Genomic DNA, 16,997 nt, shown 5'->3' on the forward strand with positions numbered 1-16,997 from the left:
CAGAGGCAGATCCAGCAGCAGCCAGCTTGTGTTGTTTAGAACAGAAACAGAAACAGAACTCGGTGTATTCCAGGCTATTCAGTTCCATCATGCCGATGGAGAAAAGCAGCCTGGAAATGCTCATGCGTGCGTTGAGACAGGGAGGAGAGGCGGTGGGGATCACCAGGTGGCGCTGAAGATGCTGCGTGCCGAGCCGAGCCGAGCCGAGCCGAGCCGGGCCGGGCCGAGCCGGGCCGGGCCGGGCCGAGCCGAGCCGGGCCGGGCCGGGCCGAGCCCAGCCGAACCGGGCCGGGCCGAGCCGAGCCGGGCCGGGCCGAGCCGAGCCGGGCCGGGCCGGGCCGAGCCGGGCCGGGCCGGGCCGAGCCGAGCCGGGCCGGGCCGGGCCGAGCCCAGCCGAACCGGGCCGGGCCGGGCCGAGCCGGGCCGGGCCGGGCCGAGCCGAGCCGAGCCGGGCCGAGCCGGGCCGAGCCGGGCCGAGCCGGGCCGAGCCGGGCCGGGCCGGGCCGGGCCGGGCCGAGCCGGGCCGGGCCCAGCCGAGCCGGGCCGAGCCGAGCCGGGCCGAGCCGAGCCGAGCCGAGCCGAGCCGGGCCGAGCCGAGCCGAGCCGGGCCGAGCCGGGCCGAGCCGGGCCGGGCCGAGCCGGGCCGGGCCCAGCCGAGCCGGGCCGAGCCGAGCCGGGCCGAGCCGAGCCGAGCCGAGCCGAGCCGAGCCGAGCCGAGCCGGGCCGGGCCGGGCCGAGCCGGGCCGGGCCGAGCCGAGCCGAGCCGAGCCGGGCCGGGCCGAGCCGAGCCGGGCCGAGCCGAGCCGGGCCCAGCCGAGCCGAGCCGGGCCGAGCCGGGCCGAGCCGAGCCGGGCCCAGCCGAGCCGAGCCGGGCCGAGCCGAGCCGAGCCGGGCCGGGCCCAGCCGAGCCGGGCCGAGCCGAGCCGGGCCGGGCCGAGCCGAGCCGGGCCGAGCCGGGCCGGGCCCGGCCGGGCCGGGCCGTGCAGGGCAGAGAGCACCGCGCAGCTCTCACTTGCTCTGAGGGTGGAAGGCCGTTGTTTGAAAAGCTGTCAGGAGAAACATCAAAGGTGCCTTCTTGCTGCAGTTTCCCCTGAAGGGCTATTCTGTTTCCTGGACACTGCTTCCTGGGAAGTTGGGTTTGAGTGGAGGTTTCAGAGAACAGTAGAATCATAGAAAATTTGGGTTGGAAGGGACATGAAAGGTCATCTAGTTCCAATCCCCATGATATGGGCAGGAACCTTCCACTAGACCAGGTTGCTCAAACCTGTCCTTGAATGCTGTCAGGGAAAGGGCATCAACAGCTTCTCTGGGCAAACCTGTGCCAGAGCCTCACCACCGTCCCTGGAAAGAATCTGGTCCTAAAATCTGATCTAAACCTAGTCTCAGTTTGAAACCATTCTCCTGTGTTATATCACTGCATGCCCTTGTAAACAGTTCCTGTCCAAACTTATTGTAGGCCCCCTTTGGGTACTGAAAGGCTGCAATTATGTCACCCAAGGGAGCATGTCTTGCTTGGGTGTCCAGCATCCTGCTGATGGTAAAGGCCTGGGGCAGGAAACCTGCAGGCCTTCTGCTTCAGCAAAAAGTCACAATGGGTCAGCAGGGAGCAGTAAACCTTGGGGTCTGAGCCTTGGGGTCTGCCTGCTTGAACCCGCCTGTCTTGCTGGTCGTCTTACCTAACAATTCAATATAAATGGCTGAAAATATTGGCTCTTGTGTGGCTGAATAAATTCTGCACAACTTTGTGATTGGACTGTATTGTACTGCATAGTGTGCTATGCATTGGTGTTTTTTAGTTGGTGGTGTTCCCATACACCGTGAAGCCTGATAACCATGCATGAGACTTCTACTTGTGTGCCTTGAAATATTAACATTTCAGAATTAAAATAAAAAAGAAAAAAAAAAAAAAACAAAAAGAAAACCAAAACAGAACCCCCAAACATCATCTGCAATTGAACCCCCCTGAAATACAATAGAATTATATTCTATGCATATTATTGGGGATCAAATGGTGAGAAAACTGTTTATATATCTGAAACTATTTGAGAATCATCAGAGTTGAGATGACCTTCCTTGTGATATATGAGTACTTGAGGATATTTTTAATGTTTAATTTTAAATTAAAAATGTAATTAAAAAAAATTTGTTGTTCATAGAATCACAGAATATGCTGAGTTGGAAGGGAACCATCAGGATCACTGAGTCCAACTCCTGGCCCTGCACAGCACCATCCCAAGAGTCACACCATGGGCCTGACATTGTTATCCAAACACTTCTTGAGATCTCTCAGTCTTGGTGCTGTGATCACTTCCCTGGGGAGCCTATGCCATGCCCAACCACCTTCTGAGTGAAAAACCTTTTTCTAATATCCAACCTAAAGCTCCTCTGATCCGAGACCATTCCCTCAGATCCTGTCCCTGGTCGTGACAGAGCAGAGCTCAGTGCCTGCCCCTCCTGTTCCCCACACAAGGAAGTTGTACCTGCAGTGAGGTCTGCCCTCAGTCACCTCCAGGCTGAAGAGAGAAAGTGACCACAGCCACTCCTCCCACGGCTTCCCCTCAAGGCCCTTCACCATCTTTGTTGCCCCCCTTGGACACTCTGATAGTTCAATGTCTTTCTTACATTGTAGCACCCAAAAACTACACACAATATTCAAGGTAAGGCCTCACCAGTTGTTTAGAAACATAATTTGGGGAAAAGTCAAAGCGAAATTTGAAAGCATCCTCTTTTTCGTCTGTTTGAGAAAATGGATAGTATCCACTTACTTTTAACCTTTCATAGCAAATATTTACTGTTTTGGCTATCTATAGTAGTTAACTATAACTGGACTATAACAGTCTCCTACCAGAACTTTAAAATGAACATATTTCTCTGCTTTCTTTCTGTTTCCTAAGAGTTTGTGCATTCTTTTCTAGTCAGAGCTGGCTGGGGAGTGTGATTTGTGTTTAGTATTAGAGCACTGAGAAAAAGTGCCACCTTTCACATTATTAAAATCACTCCCTGCAGCCTCAGGGGATCTCTATTTGTCTCTGCTTCTTGCATGACCCCTCTTGATCCTGTTTACCTTGTAAAATTTGACTGGATCCCAGCTCAAAGGGCAGTGGTAGATGTACTGTCTGATTTTAACTCCTTGAGGACCTCAGAGGAGTTCCTGTACACAGATATGCACGTGCCCATCTGGGGCTGCATCCGGGGAGGTGCAGAGCAGCATGGCTCTGCTCCAGCAAAGCACTTAAACCAACTGCTCACACGGAGCCACTGGGCTCCAGCCAGGAGGGAGGTACTGCTTGTGACCTGCTCTCTGCATTGCATTCAGATTTATGGCTAGAGCTGGCCCAGGAATGGGGATAGGTAATCCAAAAAGGGTGCTTATTTTGCATTGAAATGGGTTATTCACAAAGGTTCACTCAGTCTGATAGGGTCACTCCCAAAGGCTCCCCAGGGAAACACATCTTGCTTCTCTCCCTGTAGAGGACGTGACTAGAGAGATCAAGCTTGTGATGATCAAGTGAAGCTTTATGAATACTCTCAAAAATGTCATGCAAATTGTATTTTTATAATCTGCTCCAGTTTTTGAACTCTGGGTAATGCTTCTGAAATCTTCTAAAGCATTCCAGCATTTTCTAAAGTGTTGCTGTTTGACTTAATCCTTGGGTAGACGGTGTAGTATATTGAACCATGGGTATTGCTGAAACTTCCTTTTGATGCTGGTGTTAAAGACAGCTTTATCCTTGCAGGTTTTCAATTGTTTCTCCAGTTCACTGAGTGAGGGATGTGACTGTCATATCTGTGTATTGAAGTTGATTCTTTCAGTAATAATTTGAATAATATGATGCAGGTTTCCAAGGTGTTAAAGTAGCTTTACGCCTTTCAGCAATTTTTACCTCAGCCAAATACAGTGACAAAGTTCATGTTGAACAAGTGAAGAGTAAGATATTAACACGTACAGTGGGCTTACAGGAAAGGTGAAATCTAGGTGATAAAACATTAAAATGTTGATACATGACCTTAGGATATATTTTTTTGTATAAATTCATTCAAGAGTGTGCCAGAGCATCTATTTTTGTGTATTTTATACGCTCCATATTCTTGATTTTAAGTCTATTCTCTTCAAAGCATTCTTAATTTTGTTCCGTGTTCAGAATTAAACTGGGGATTAATCCTTTTGGCGTTTATAAGCCTATGGCATGAAGAGTGCAAAAGGAGAGGACAAGATCTTGCTGGACTGAAGGGCTGAAGATGATTGGCAGCAAATGGCTCCCTAATAGTTTAGATGTGATACATGAGTGTGCTGTGTTAAGTGGAGGGGTTCAAGGCAAGGATAAATTTAGGGTATTGCAAGCATCTCCTAGTTTTGTGCGTGGATTTTGATAATCTGTGGTAGTTGTAGTTGTAGTTCTTTTCAAGACAGCTTTCTGGTGCTCTACCTGATCAGTTCCTCCAGCATATAACACATATTCCTTCCATGAGATGGTAACTCTGGCATCTGGACATTGCTCCAAATAAATATTCATTTTATTTGGCAATACCTGTCCCATACAGTCAGATTATCTGGTGATCTTTGTCCTGTGTGGTTTAGTCTCATTTTAATAAATTTAGTCAGAAGCTTTAAATATTCTTCATCCTGCCCAAGCTCAAGTCTAATCAAAGCAAAACACATGCAGGTAGTCAAGGTACTTATTTCCTCTTTCTGTGTGAAATACTAAACTACTGACTTTTGTTTGCTGAAATATGAAAATTACAGTTTATACTTATTTTGACCTTGATTTTAGAACCAATAGACAATTTTTTAAAAGTCAAATGATACATAAGCAAAAAACCAACTTAAGACTGACAGAATATTTATTGTTTTTCCTGTAGGCTTTCTCTCCAATGCATAATTATAGCATCTAAATTTCTGTCAGAGAAGCTTTTGTGCCATTTGGACTGCCCAGCTGTGAAAGTTACTGCCTGTCAAGAGGAAGGTTTTGACTGACCATCATAGAAAGGGAGTGGTTTCCTAGAGAAAATGAGTCCTCTGGTTCATGTCCTCCTTTACATCTGTTGATTCACACATTAAAAAAAAAATCTGGGAATGAAGGTCTTTGAAATACCTTTAGTGAATGATCATTTCACATAATGTAGTAGAAAATAGATGGAGGAGGATAAAATTCTTTCTTCAGCTCACATCTGTCATTGTCTTTTCAAGCACAACATCAGTATAGAGAAGACTCCTGTTTTGATCTGTAATCAAGGTCTGCATTTTAATCCTCCAAAGCCTAGAGATTTTTTTGCTTTTGGATAAAAAGAGACAAATCTGAAAACACATGCTGAAGCTGTGCAGACTCTGAGCTGGAATAACTCCTGAAGGATGCTGGGCCTGATGGGAATTAAAAAGCCTGACCTGCTTCCCAGCTTCAAACTTCCTCTCCCAGGCATGCAGCAAATGTGTTATTCACTCCCTGACCCTTTGCACAATGGGATGACCTTCCCCTCAAATAAGTCAGCCCAGCATGAGAGCAACATATGGAGCCTTTGGAGCCTTCCTCTGTCCAAAAAATTGTGTCATTTTTAAGCTGCATAGGACTCCCAGTTATATGGGCCTTCCTCCTGCTGAAGTAAGTATCAAGACTCTCATTGACTTCTGTATAAAGGGGACTGGGCATTAAGCTTGCCTCTGGGAAAACAGGATCTAAATAAGGAAAGTTATGTGGGTCCCTGAGAGTTCAGAACATAGGAATTAGTCATGCAAATGCAATATTTAGACTATTTTAAATACATACTAGTTGGAACATGCAGAGTGATATTTTGCAGTTTCTCTGCAAATAGAGCTTCTGTGTGTGCAAAGTAGCTGGTGATGTTGCAGTGCCGCAGGGCAGGGAATAGCAGTCCCTAGAGTGGGACAGCAGAGAGGGTTTTGGAAAGGCTGAGGCAAAGAAGTTCTTTACTTTGGAGAAGAAGATCCTTGTATAGTAAATTGTGATATTAAGCTTTCCCTTTGAGCATCTTAGATTTGCCATCAGTTCATGAACATAATAATTTATGAGAATTTTACCTGCACTGTCTTGGGAAAGAGTTTGCTATACATTTTTGTGGAAAGAAAAATACAAGTTTTTTGTAGGTGGAGAAAAAAATGGTATGCATTTTCCAGTTTCTGCAGTCCTGTTCCAATGCATTTAAGATTGATTTTAAATACTTCAGTTCTTCTCTCAGCTTTGCTCATGAATAAACATTGGTGTTGGTGATACCCCATCCAACTCCTCCCGAAAGGACGTTAAAATCTGGACTCACTTCTATAAAACAAATCATCAAAATGCTATATAAAATCCTGTGATTATCTTAATGAAGAAATATTAAAGCCTAGAACCAGGTACACTGTGATGGGTGGAGGCAGCAATAGACAATTATAGAGCTAAAACTCTGTACATGCTTCTCTACATGGCACACACTGACGGAAGAGGTTTGTCCTGCTTGTAAATACCTCACCATCCCTGTGTGTTAGTTACAAGCAAACTATAATAAAGGATCTGTTATTTGGACCAGTCCAAATAACTTTCTCTTACTAGAAACTATACCAGAGACAGTGAAAAATTGTAACACCAACAAGAGCTTTCAAAGTTAAAAAAAGAAAAAAAAGTCTCCTTTGTTTTGATCATTCCAAATGCTGTTCACGCAAAGGTTACTGGGCAAAACCAAACTTAAAGCAAAACAGATTCATCCCCATGTTTATGTACCACTATATGTGCTCTCTACAAATCAGGCTGTGTAATGATGGGACTGACCCCAGAGTGTGGGAGGCAAATAGGTACAACAGGTCACCATCTTCCTGCAGGAGAAACCTTCTCCTGGAAACAGACGAGCCAGACAGTGTGCATTTTAATTAAAATCACATCATGGGCATTTAAGTTTTCAAAAATTATTAGTATGACAGAGGTTACCTTTTCTTGTGACTACTATTATTACTGTCAGACTGCCTGCTTCAAGTGGGGGGCTGAAGGTTACATATGGGCTGGGGGAATGTGAAGTTAGCTGGAAGGGGTTAGTACACGGGGCCGTAGCCTCGGAATGCTCTTTGTTGGCCAGAGCTCTCTTGCTGTCTTGTCTACAGCTGTGCAAAAGACCCCTCAGGACATCATATACAGCCCTCAGCAGTGACTGCAGCGCTATAAACTGCAGGTGACTCTGGTCAAATCCAATTTCTCTTCCTTAACAGAGTGCATGCTATCACTGAGTGCTCCTTGCCAAGGTAAACAGGGGTAACAAAGTTACATATTATTCTAGAGAATTTCATTCAAACGTGTGCTTGGTATTGTTGCATTTCTTTAAATAATGAACTGTTTTAATTCCTGTGCTTGTAATTCAGGTTAATGGGCAATGATGAAATATGATGTTTGGGTATATATAAATAGATTTACGGATGCGAAGATGAGCTGTTCAGCTTAGTAAAGGACACACTTTAGGAAATTTAGGACTCACAAAGAGTCTTTCTAGGAATGCCTTAATTTTTTTTACTATTCATACTGACATTCCTGTGATTCATCGATGTGCATTTTACAAATTAAACTGTGCCACAAAAGGCTGCAATTACCTAACCAAGGCTGTACATAAACTTGTGGTGCAGTCAGCAGTTGACTTATACTCCAAATCTCTGTTCCATTCTACTATATTATATTATCCTTGGGCATCCAGGAAAATCTTGTGCCTTGAAAAGTCTTCCCTTCTTAAACCAGGTTTTATTTCAGCTCTGAGGAGCACAATCACTTTAAAAACAGAGACACAAACAGCACACATCTTTGGGGAAAAGTTTAAAAAAAGCACAAGAAAAACAAATTATTTCACAGTTTAAAATTCCACTTTGAAGTGCATTTTGGTGATTATCAGATAAATCCCTAAGAACAGAATTGGAATGACACTATATATGTGCTTGAAACAGTTCTCTCTTTAATGGATCTTTTGGAACTTGACTAAGTTGCCATAAGAAGTCCGTTTTTATCATGCTGTACTGTAAATATTTTAGTACTGAAATTGGCTTTTAATAAAATTAACTGCAAGTTCAAAATGTTTAATGGACTCCATGGCAGTAAAATTAAGAAGAATGTCATTTTGTCTCTTTAATGTGCCCCGAAACATTCTTGTGTTGAATTAGAACGCTGATTGTTATTTTTCAGCTCAGGACTTGGCAGGTGTGTAATGTGACTCCTGATAGCAGGACAGCAGATTACATTCTCCTATAAAACCATTTCTAAGGGACTTGGCACAAAAACTGTTATTGCATGTCTGCAGGTGTTTAGTAATTGGATTAATGCAGAGCAGAAGGAATGTCTGATGCCCCAGCAGTGAGAAATGTTGAGGAAAGACACATTCATTTCTAAGAGTAACCTGGAATGCATGATGACAGCCTGTTCACACACACAGAGCCAGATCTAAGCCTGCAAGTTTAAAATTAACTGCTGTGAGCAATCACCTTCCAGAGGAAAGTTTATCCAAACCTAAATACAATAACAGGAGCTCTGTAAGTAAGGAGGTAGGGAGCTTTGGGCTATGTTTTGATCCTATTCCAAAAGTAACTTGCATAACCTCAGAAAAAGTTCTTATATCATGCATATCAGGAATCCCTAAAATCCTAAGTGTCTGATCAAAATGTCCTTGATAAACATAGAGACCCTCAAAATTCTGCTAAGGTATAGACAGTACAAGAGAATCTCAGATCAAGGACTTTCAGAACAAAATTATGTTCTTTTAAATATCTTGATCATTAATTAGAAAGGCTTTTGTAATGGCCAGGGACTTAAAACATGAATATTTCTAGACTGATGAAAATAGCTTAGGTCTGGACAGTACTCAGAAAAACATTTGCACAAAATCTTTAGATTCACTAAGTTTTGATGTACAACTGAAAGTTGTCCTCAAAAACTAACTTGAAAATGGGTACTGTTTTGAAAAACATTTTTTACACATGGTTTATACATTAATTTTAACAGCAGAGGGACTTAGGAATAAAAAAATTTCTTTGTTTTATCTTGTGCTGGGAAAACCAGGGCCATGAGAGAAAGCTCTCTGCTGCTAGGGCTCCTGGGAGTACAGAAGTGATGTAAATCCAGTGAGGACACTTCAGGAAGTATTGCCTTTCTTATCTGTCAGGAAATAAAGGTGACTGAGCACTCTGCTTTTTGGCTGTCTGTTTCCTCTGGAAGCACTCCTGGCTCGCTGAGGGTAGGACTGACCAAAGCTGTGCAACAGGCTCCTGGCTAATTGAAAAAGCCCCTATGAATAAAGTTCATGACTCACACTTGTTGGGGTTTCTGCAGTACTATTTCCAGACCTTGGAGATGTCTCAGGTGAGAATTTCAGTCATTTTGGCTTTTGCCTCACCTCTCATTAATTTCAAGAATAAGTTAGATTTGCATTATTTATATTCTCTCAATGAATTTATTAGAAAATAAGAATAATAAGAGAGGAGAATATATTCTTAAGACTTTATACTTATTCTAAGGTATAGAAAATTTTAAGTGCACCACATTGCCTGCAGAAAAGAGCTTTCTTTAGGGAATTTAATCAAAATATCCCTAATTTTTGGGAATGAGACTTGGAGATTTTACCAGAATCTTAAAAGCTTTGTCCTATGTAATGAATACTATTTCATTGGGGATCAGGTGTTTAATGACCATGGAACAAATAGAAGCCTCATGGAGGCTTCTGCGTGGAAGCCTCATGAAAGCTCTGCACTGACTTCCAGACACAAGTCACAGGCCACCCCCACTGCAATTAAAATTGTCAAACAACTTCTGTTATAGCTTTGTCTTTTACAGGCACAGAGCCCTCCCTGGGCTTGGTCTCGATCAGAGAGGACATGGACCAGAGGGGGTTGACTGCATGTAGAACAAAGCCCATATTGCACAGGGAAGAGCACATGCACAATCTACTGCTTTGAAAGTTCTTTAGGATGAAAGGTTCAGTTGTTGTGAAGCTCAGGGAATGCTGCATCACCATTCCCTTCACAGAGGTGGCTGTACCTCTGTTTAGATCCTTTTCTTGCATTTCACAGATCAGTTTCTAGTGTGGAGGGTCCATTTTATGTGGTATGGGGAATGCTTCATTTGAATTTTTCCAGATTTCAGATGTTTGACTTTGGAGCTTTAAAACTGCTTCCCCATCAGTTTTTATGACTTTATTTGACTTTTTTTTTTTTTTAAGAACATGAAAACTAAACAAATCTGTAGTGAAAACACACTCTTGAGCATTGCATTGCCATGGCACAGAACTGCTGTGCTGCATGATGATTCTGACCATACAGACTTACAGCATACTGTTTTAACAGGAAAATGAATATTGCTGGAATGACTCTGGGAATAATAAAAATTACCAGTTCTACATCTAACCATCCCATCCCCCAGGAAGATTATAGTGTTTTTGTCTAACCTTTTCCAGCTTTATTACTCAAAATTGGATTATCCCCTGAAAAAAAACTTTGAACATTTCTGAGAAAGTCTCTGAAACCCAGAGTTCCCTGCAGGTGGAGGAATGATTGTGTACTAAAGCATCCCAACAGCAGTAACTAAAAGGAAGTAAAGGGACAAGTTTGCAGATGTTTGCAGATGTTTCTACATTTGCTATGAATTCACTCAGTCTATCTTGAATGCAGGAAAATAAGTTTCTGGACCTTTGATTGGACTCAATACATGCTGCTATGTTCTTAAGTCTGAAAGTTATAGAGTTCAGACAAAACCAGTTGCCTCCACTCCCTTTATTGTCAGTGGAGACAAAATGATTTATGTCACACCTGGCTTTGCAGTTGCATTTTAGGGGTACCTGCACTTCTTTCTCCACTGACTAAAAGCAGACTGTGCATAAGTTTTAAGCCTGCCTAAGACTCAAACTTTCAGACCATTGCATTAACTTATCTAAATCTCATTCCAGCCCTCATTATCAGGAAGGGTTCGTTATGTGTTGTTGCACTGAAACACCACTTTGTCCTCCAAAAAAAATTTACACTGTCCTGTAAAAAATTTAAATTACTGAAACAACTGTTGACACAGCTATATTAGGCAAGGTTCAAATTTTGCCACACAGCTGTGTAAGAAAATTCTTCAGCATCTTTAGCAGTTCTTGATATTTTTATTCTCTGTAAATAGAGGTGTTTTTCTGTCTGTAGTTTCACCAGTTACAGGGAGTGTCCTCTGGAAGAAGACTGTGTAGCAGGGCTCATTCACCTACTCTGTATATTTACTGATGGGAATTACAGACAGTATAACTCAAGAAAATAGGCATTCATCACCCTTACCAAAGGAGTTTGTTAGCTCTCCTTTCACATTAATATTAGTACTGAAATAAAATGACTTCACTAGAAAATCCTGGAAACATAGTATACTGTTTATTGTCAAATTCTATATCTTCATTGATTTTTTCACAATGTACTCGAAAAGGGTGATTATAAATTATAAAGTTTTAAAAAGCAATTTTTTTAGCAACTGGAAGAAGAAATACAGACCTCTTTCCTAAGATAGATGCCATGGTTATTGTTTAACTGTATACATGCTTTTTAGGAAGAAATGTGTGAAAGGATTGTCTTCTTGAAGTGTTGAGTATTGTACCCTGTATTTTTGAAGAATCATTAACTGTGCTCTGGAATATATATCTGTGGTGTTTCTTTGGGAAGTTTGAAATTCCTATCATGTCATAATTTGGTTTAGTTTCTTTCTTATATTGTGCATTTTAAAAAATGCAGAAGATCAAGAGATGTGCTAAGTAGGGCTGGAGATGTGTTCAGACCTGTAACCTTACAGGTTCGGGAAGACTTTAAAGTTGAGACTGGTAGGATCTAGTTACATTTCATCACAAAGGATAAATTTATGCCTGTAAGCCATAACCTTTGTCCAGTCTCTGTTTCTTCCTATTGGCTGAGAGGCATACTTGTGTTATTAGTCTGTTATGTATTCACACTGCATAAAATTCTCTTTCCATTGTTTTTCATTTGTTTTCCTGGCTACTTACATCAACAAAATGGAAGCTATCCAAATTGGTGGCATGCCTATCTAGAGAAAGCAAACCAAAATTTTAAAAAATGGTATCCACTGTGCTAATGCAAAGGATGAAATCTGCTGGGGCTGCTGTAGAAACTAAAAAGTAGAACATAGAAACCTTACATAGAAACTGAATTGAGAAAACACTGAGTGGTTATTAACACCATGTTCTTGTAGCCACAACACAGTACTCTGAGGCTGCATTTGTACCAGTAAATAAAATGGACCATGGCTCTGCTCTGGCTCTGTGACCTGTTGACATGAGTGACCTCATGATCAGCCAGCTGAACTCTTCAAATTTACAAAACCACCTGACTGTCTCTGAACAGGCTGTTGGTTTTTGAGTCAGCTAAGACCTGAAAGCTGTGTCCAGACATTATCTGGAAGAGTATTACTTTGGATCAAAACAGCACCAAGAGGTGTTCTAGTAATTAAAGGTCATGACCTGCCTCTGTTTAATATGCTTATATAAAGGTAGGTGCTGTAGAGAGCCAGAAACCAGTGCAATGCCAGTCAGACAATGATACAAGTAGAAATATTGAGATGATACATATAAAAATATGGGTTCTGCAAAGATATTTGTAATTTTCCTTCTGCACTGCAGAATGGAATAAAAAGACACTAAGTTTCTTCTAAATTTTGGTCACAGATGTATGCTCTTGCAGCTACTCTTAAAAGTCTGGGAAGGGGAATATACTTACTGTCATTCAAAAATGTTCCTTTTATCAAATAAATGCACTATGTGAACAATAAAATACAAAGTTGTCATGAAAATCCAGCTTCACAAAAGTAAAACAATATGAAGCATTCTCTTCATCCCAAATTATGAAGGTTTCAAATATCAGCCTGAATGAATAGTTCTGTTTTCCACCCAAACACATTTCTTGGACAACTCCTGGAAACCTGATGCCTGAACACTGCTGTTTATAGGAGTTCTTCTGAGTTTCTGTGCCAGTCTGTACCTGAGGGTACCCTGGATACATGGCTGATCATAGCTGGAACCCTAAAACCACATATGTACATCTGCTGTGCCTTCATTATGGAGTGGACTTGGATATTACATCTAACTTCTGCATTTAACACATACTCACTGCTGAGTTCTGGTGGTGTGTGCAGTGTGGGCTGGCTGGTGAAGGAACTGAAGCTCAGGTTTGTATTTCAGCCTCATTGTGAAATGAGGACAGATCCCTCAACTGCATGAAGCTTTTCTGTAGACAAGAAGATAATTGTGGGTAGATACCAGAGAAGAGGCTAGAGCCTCAGTTTGTTGTGAAATCATGAGTACCTTAAGCAGCTTCAGGAAAAAATGCCTCAGATTTTTACTGTGAATAAGTGCAGCCCTAAGAAGGGCTCAATAATGAGGCTATAATTTTCTTTTATCGGTGGCTAAGCTAACCTAGCCACAGAGGTGTAAGTGCTGATTACATGAATTATTTTTACAACACAGACATCCTGTTCAGATTTAATTTCAGAAATCTGTTCTTGACTTTAAGATGAAAAAAAATTGGAGTGTTGGACTTTTGAAGGATAAAAGAAAATGTAAGGTGCTGTGCTTATGAAGATTCTTTAGTAAAACAGAGGACATTACTACTGAAATTATTGTCTCCAGTTCCCCTCTGTTTGGAGAGATCTTATTGCTAGCTGATAATATTTACCCAAAGTGATATTTAAATTTCTTAGCATTCTTACTTTTGTGGTGTTCCATCCTTATCAAAAGCATTCTGGTGCTAAAAGTACATCTATACTGGCAAGCAGGGCTTAAAGAAATGCAAGGCACAGCTGGTGTTGAAAAAGTCTCTTTCACATTTCTGCATAACACAGACTGCAGCCCAAGACAAGATGAAGCCACTAGAAAACCTCAGCACAAAGATAAACATGACTGTATGGCCAATGATAACAGGAAAGTTTAACACTAGATCAACACAAGTATAATTAGCTGTTTCAAGTGGCGACATTATTCTTCATTTCCTGCCCTCAACTTGTTGCTCAGAACTGTTAAACAATAGCTGTGTTTCATGCAAGAAGGGTTGGGTTTCAGAGCCTGGTGAAATGGCTCCCCTGTGGGACCAGATCCAAGGGTGCACAGATTCACCGGGAGTGTCTCTGAGCTGCTTCAGGTCAGCCAAGACAGCCTGACAAACACAGAAATAGTGGGGACAGATAGCTTGCTTGACAACAAAAAGCCATTGGGATTAATTCAGCGGTATTTTCATCCAGCTGATTTTAGTCCTTTTGACTCACATAGGCTTTATGCCCACTGTACAAAAACACAATCAAGAGATCCCTTTGCTTTTTTCTGGTAAGCTCCAAATTTTTGATATAAAGAAAGAGTTCCCCTTCTTTTTCTTTCTAGTCTATGCACAACTCTTTCTACTCACTTTGCCAGTCTCCTTCATCCGCATCCCACCCTTCAGTCATATTTTTTCAATCATACCTTTTCTCTTTCAGTATTCTCTTTGCTGCCTGCTATTAACTTCAGATGCACTAAGCTGTGTTTCCTTGGATCCAGACTTCTTCATGTCCCAGTGGGACTTGCCATTGCCAATGACCACTAGAATGTGGGGGCAGGCTAGAAACCACCTGACTCAAATTCTTGAGTTACAGGTAATGAGAAGCAGCTAGATCCAGGGAAGAGCTGCCCTCTTGCTTTTCCTGCAAGTTTTGTAACACCTGAACTCAGTATTACCTTATGAGTCTAAAGTGAACACGGTCTTTTACCAAATTCGTAAGTACCCTGCAATATCAGTAGTCTGGCATCATCCTATTGGATAAGAAAAGCTTTTAGAAGTGTCTAGTTGAAAAGTTTATATAATTATATCAATCCTTAAATATTTTCTATACCTGCAGGTGATAGTTACCTGCATGTGCACCTTATCCTTTTTGTCTGACATAGTAAACATTTGATGATTTTTTGAAATCTTTTGCCATTTAAAAATGGTAGACTACAAAAATATAGGTTATGTAGTGCTCCAAAGAGTTAGAAGTTTTCTGGATGCACACATGCTATTGCTGAAACCCATTCTGACTATCTGCAGATGCAGGAAACATGACATGCAAAAGAGATTACACATAATTGGAAGATGTGATGCGGAAAATTATTTCTTTAACTGTCACTCTATGCCTTTTTTTGTTCTTGAATGTCTTATTAAAAAAACCCAACACCACACACACAGAAACAAACATGTACACTGTACATCAGAACCTGGAAATCTCCCAAGCCACAGTCTAAGAATTGGCAAAACTATCAGATAAGATTCAACAGAAAAACTACAATGTGATGATGGGCTGATTTTAGAGACAAGAGAAAAGACATAAATTTCTGGTAGGGTTCCTAAATTAAAAAAAAAAAAAAAAAAATCAATTCCTTCTTCTGGTATAGGTTTCCTATATTACCTTAAATAAGTAATATATGCTTTCTGCTCCTTTGTTTCTAGAATCTGAAAACTAAAGAAAACCCACCACCTTTCTTTTTCACTCCCACTATTTATCTGACTTCACTTTTTACAATACAATAAAATGTTTGCATATATACCTGCAAATGAACAGATTGAACCTTAGACCTAACAAGAGTCTATTGGCCCATAACCAATATCAAGTTCATAAATTTAGATAGTATATATGCCATAACAAAGCATTTTTCTGCAAAATGGTTTTGTTGTTGGTTGTATAAAGCAGTGACTCATTCCTTTCTTGTAGCAAACATTTTTTCTTGTCCTCATTTAAATGGTACAAGAGAAGCAGAAGGAAAGTTTGCCTAGATGGTGTGAGATGGAATAGATAGAAAGATTGGAAAGAGTCTATGGAAGACACAAAAATGGCTTCAGAGCATGTATAAAGACTTTCTCTGCAATCTCTGATCTTTAAGTAACATTAAACTGCCTGTATTAGGTCTTCTTCAGCTGTATCATTCTATACAACAGATGTTGATCCCATGAATCTTTCAAGTGAAAACATTCCGTGATTCTTAGAAAATTTATGATTAAAAGATGGTATAAAGATGAGAAACCACCCGCCATTATGAGCCATGATGAACATGTGTGCAAAGTTATTGCAAAAGAAACTCTGCATTCTACTCCCAGAAAAGGGAAAAATGTTCCCTTTGGTTGAATAAAATGTAGAAATTAAGTAAAGATGGTCGTCTCCTACTGTTTAAGTCTTTCATATCAGTTTTACAAGCAGTAAAATCAGAAGCAATAAGTACAACATTACTTCTACTCATCTGTCAATTTCAAGAAATCAGAGTGTATAATTTGTTGAGTAATCCTTTGAATTCCCATCTGAATATTAAAAATGAAATGTGGTATCACTTCATGTACCTGTCTGTGACTTTTCAGACTGTAAACAACCCTCAGTGCATAGCTTGATTTGTCTGTCTGAAGCCATGAGGCAGGCATGTGTATCAACAAAGGGTTAGTTTAGATTTGCTGGTTTTATCTAACAAATTCAGTGATTCTTCCCCTTCCCAAGAGCATATAGAAAAGGCAATAGAGACAGTAGAATTTACATAGTGTTGCTACCTTTTTTTCCATTCAGGGAGAAGGAAAAGATGCCATCTGAATTAAGCAACAGTGTGAAACTAGAGATAAATGCAATAATCTGAAAGTTCATTTCATAGAACGTGAAAACCTAAAAAGGTATATTGTGAGTTAGGAAAACAGAGATGAAATATAAATTTGCAAATGGGCTGCCCACCTTCCTGGAGGTCTCCTGCCCACCACAGATGCATTTCTGAGCTGGAAGTGGTGCAGGTCCTCCCAGCCAGCAAGTGCCAGAGAGCCAGAGGGGTTTGGTGTCACCATGGAATAGGGAAGATGAGGCTCCAGTGCTGTTCTGCTGGCACTATAACAGTCAGAGGGAAGTCATAAATGGCCACCGTGTCTCCTTGCTGTGTGATGGGGTAAGTCCATCTCCTCCAAACTCTCTGCCTCTCCCTTTAAAGAGTCATCTGGATGGCATGGAGAATACCTGAAAGCCCTGGGACAGTAGCAGAGTCACAGC

The 16,997-nt window shown here is 41.5% G+C and overlaps 1 long non-coding RNA gene across 1 annotated transcript in view; it reads left to right on the forward strand.

Moving 5' to 3' along the window:
* LOC137470259 (uncharacterized) overlaps positions 1–16,997 on the forward strand; it is a 30,610-nt gene that overhangs the window by 378 nt on the left and 13,235 nt on the right. The gene's annotated exons all lie outside the window — the stretch shown is intronic.

Source organism: Anomalospiza imberbis, chromosome 3, assembly GCF_031753505.1.
Source record: "Anomalospiza imberbis isolate Cuckoo-Finch-1a 21T00152 chromosome 3, ASM3175350v1, whole genome shotgun sequence".
Classification (NCBI taxonomy): Eukaryota; Metazoa; Chordata; class Aves; order Passeriformes; family Viduidae; genus Anomalospiza; species Anomalospiza imberbis.